Source organism: Trachypithecus francoisi, unplaced genomic scaffold (genome assembly GCF_009764315.1).
Source record: "Trachypithecus francoisi isolate TF-2019V2 unplaced genomic scaffold, Tfra_2.0 Lachesis_group19, whole genome shotgun sequence".
NCBI classification, from domain to species: domain Eukaryota; kingdom Metazoa; phylum Chordata; class Mammalia; order Primates; family Cercopithecidae; genus Trachypithecus; species Trachypithecus francoisi.
The window spans coordinates 45,209,142-45,213,216 of NW_022681464.1; the positions used below are offsets into that span (position 1 = coordinate 45,209,142).

General features: G+C 43.8%; 1 long non-coding RNA gene across 1 annotated transcript in view; it reads right to left on the reverse strand.

Moving 5' to 3' along the window:
* LOC117064160 overlaps positions 1-4,075 on the reverse strand; it is a 52,641-nt gene that overhangs the window by 48,033 nt on the left and 533 nt on the right. The window lies entirely within an intron of this gene.

Here is a 4,075-nt window from a genome sequence, read left to right on the forward strand (position 1 = left end):
TGTGAGGGAAAGAGCAGAGGAGCATGACTCTAAGTATTTGGCCAAGGAGAGGGTGAAGCTGCCATGAACCCACATGGCTGAGCCTGAAGGTAGAGCAGGTGTGGGAGCGTCAGGAGCTCAGATGTGAACAGGTTATGTGTGACATTTTAGATGTCTATGTGGAGCTGCTAAGCAGGCATTGGACACAGGAATCTGGGGAATGAATTCTCCATATTAATCTCATAAAGATTCAGTGGTGATTTTTAAAAGTCAGCGCATTCATTAATACTTAACCGGAAAAAAAAAATACAGATCATAATGGCTTCTATTAGTTTTATCGGAACAAAAGCCAAGAACAATCTTCTACAATCCTATTCTGATGAAAGGAACTGTCAAACGATAGCAGAATTTTTTCCAAAGGTTTTTTGTACATTTGTTATTTATAACTCAGAATATATTTTCCCAGAGAAATAATTTCATGATTCATGGCTAACCTCGTGGGCTAGTCTCAGAAGTGTGGCTCTTGTATAACATAACAGCATATTTGTGGGGGAAAAGAGTCAAATAACACTGTCAAGGTACTAGCAATTAAACAAACAAACAAAACTTAGTGATATAGGAGCTCTTATGCTTCCTTATTTATGATTCCTGATTTGAAATAGAGCTCATTTGACCAATCAAACCCTCTCTCCAAGAAATGACAAAGACCTTTTATTTGACTGGAACATTCAGCTGTGGGAGGTAGGTCCAAGAATTTTGCTTCCTGGCAGCAGACTGGGCTAGGGGAAGGAAGCAGGTTTGTGTAGACAAGGAACCTGGGGCAGGCTCAAAGAACTCTCAGAGACTTAAGCCCACCACGAGAGAAGGAATGGGGTTTGTAAGCTCTATTTGAAGCCTCATTCACACTTTGATGTGATTCATTTTAGTCACATCCAAAACAAGTAGCTCACTCGGGAATGCACATTTTTATTGAGGCGGAATAAAGAAAAAAGGGTTTCTAGAACTAGAGGAGGGGATTGGCTCAGATGGAGTCACTTGGGCCAGCAGCCAGCTAGTCTGTATGTTGATGGTGCAGGTGAGGAAAGACATTAAGTGCCTAAAGGGGCTTAGAAGAGGCAAGAGGTAAGTTGAAGTCACAAAGACAACTTTTGCTGAGGTTCTGGTGGTAGCTGCTGTGATAACAAGGATTACGTTTATGGGTCACCAAGGCTTGAGTTACACTATCGAATCTAGCTTGGAAAACGACATGTCTTAGTCTGTCATCATTCGGTCCATGCTTTCCATTCTCAGCTCTTCTAAGCGGGCTTCTCAGTTTAAATTCCCCTTGCTCAACTCCCACCTCAATTTTATTGTAGGAAGAGAAGGGGAGGGGGAAGTGGGGACATTTGTATCACACCTTTACTGTGCCCATTCTCCCTCTTCTTCTCCCCTTTACTGTGAATGCAGGTGAGCACACACTTATCACGGCTTCCTTGGTCAAGGGTTCTTTGAAACATAGAACCCTTGAACACCAATGGCTATTGATATAGCTCCAGTGACTGGAGGAACACCAGGGTTCTTGGTCTCATGCTGATAGGATTAACAACACGGACACGTGGAGTAGTTTTAAGGAGCAAAAAGTTTAACAGGCAAGAAAGAAGGAGGGAAGAAGAAAACAGCTCCCCCATACAGAGACAGAGATAGGGAGGATTCAAACAAAGAGAAAACCCAGTGTGCGGTGGAAAAGTGGTTGCTTATATTGGGATCCTGGAGGAGGCAGTGTCTGGTTTGCATAGGGTCCAGGGGATTGGTTTGATCAGGTGTGTCATTTACACAGCTCTCGGAAAAACCTGGCCCTCCCACCTTAGCCCTTTAATACGCAAATGCGGGTCACCGTGATGTTCTGAACACATGGTGTTGTCTGGAGGTGGCCACGACACTTGGTACACCTGATGACAAGGAAGAGATGACGGGAGAGTGAACCCAGTTTCCAATGGCTTACATTTGCATATCAAAGCTTGTGGGACTGGCCCTTCAAGCTGCCTTTTCTATTAGAACAGAGATGGTTCGGGGGTTATTTCTTATAGCAGGAAAATTTCCACTGAGAACTTTTACCCTTACTATGTGCCTAAAAAATATTTCTTAATAACTGCTATATCACTATCGTGGGGTTTTTTTTTTTCCCCCATTCTTTCTTTGTTGATGCCAAAATAAAATTAAGCTAAATATTATATCCGCTCACAGATCAGGAATGCAATGAAGGCAGGCATTATGTCTCTTGCTCAACAATTGGGTCCTAGGTGTGTAGGCTTAATGTCTTGTGCAGAGTGGGCATTTAGTAAATAATAATTCAATAATGAATGAATAAATAAGGGAGAATGTGGACGAGGCTATAGGCTTTTGGTGTAGATCCTTTAGAAAACTTTCTGGGCACTCCCAATGGTTTTAGAGGGTGATGGCATTGGGTGGTTAATAAATCTAAATTCACTTGAAAACATAAGGCTTTCCACTGGTAACAGTCCTTTTACATTTAATCAGTCATCCCAAAGTTGTGGTGAATTGGAAGTCATGGCCACAGTATTTTACACTCCTCTATTTTCCTACCTCTTGAATCTGAACTTGCCTTATGACTTGTTTTCATCAATAAATTGTGGCAGAAGTAATGTGCAGTGGGCATCCAGGCCTTACGAAGCCTGAAGTTTCCACTTTCACTCTCTTGAAATTCTGCTGCCTTCCTAGACAACCAAATGAAGAGGGGTCTTGTGTGTGGGTACTAAATGAGAAAGTGAGGATAGACAGAGAAAAAGTCCAAAGCCAGTTCACACGTTGTCATGAGAGAAAAGGCAAAATACCGATTGGCAATAGATTGTGTGGTAAGGCCAAAGGGAAGAGCTCTTCAAATTGTTATTTTCTATTCAACGAGAAGTGAGAGTTGGCAGGCAAGCAGCGATTGTGTAGGAATTTTGAGAAGGAAGGTGCGAACAGCCCTCCAATGAGTGGGTGAGTGATTTGACCATGGAAACGTGGGAGAGTTGCTCAGCGGCACCAAAGGTCGTCTTGATGTTTATGATCATTAAAATGAGTAATGTTAGCATGCTCGTTTGTTTTTTCCAGTCAAATTCACTTGCTCAAGAGGAGTTCCAGAGTAGGTGGGAGAGTTGGGGTTTTTCCTGGCTGGGAGAAAGGAGGGAGAGGGAGCCAAGGCCGTTGAGAGTATATGCACTAAGATGATGGGACATGAATTTATGCTGGGAAAAGAGGGAAGTGTAAGAGCAGAGCGATAGGGAAAGGTGAGGAATCTGATGAAGGTAAGTAATTACTGGCACTAAGAGGCATGGGCTGGAATGGAAAGGGAATGTAAAGTGAGCTGCTTGAAACTGACACTACGGAGGACACACAGTTATGAGTAAAGTCAATAGTGTGATACCAGGAATGTGTGGCTGCGCTGGTGTGGGAAAGATCACAGGAGGTTGGAAGCTGAGAGGCTGTATAGACATTGCAGGAATCATCCATGTGGACATTGAAATCACCATGAATTACGAATGGAGCCAACTGTATTACTGGTTACTATTTTTACCAGACCACTGTACGCGAATTTAGATCCCTCAACTTCCCATCTAGAGCACTTATCACGGCCCGAAATATTAGAGCGATTATTTGCGCCGGGCACGGATTATTTGACAGTAATCAGGGCTTACAAGTCTGTTTCGTTTCTTGATTGACATACGATTAATACCCAAAAGGCAGAATGGATAGATGGATGAATACTATTCTATCTGTGATACAGAGAAACTTCAGATGTAATAAATTATAAGGCCAATTAACCCTACAAACAGGATCCACAGTTTCACAACAATGAGAAAGCAAGACTTCAAGAGGGCGGGAGTTTTTGTCTGCCGATTTTCCCGCGTCTAGCACAGTGCCTGACACATATTAAGCGCTCTGCAAATACTGAATGAAAGAATACACCCCATCAGTATCTCACCGCGCCTGCGCTAGATGTCCTGGGTGGGGCCAGCCTTGACGCGCTGCGCCTGCGCGATGTCTCTTTGCGGGGCACCCCGGTCGGTTCCCAGCCCCGCTTTGCCGCAGAGGCTTGGGCCCTCCGGCCCTCCGT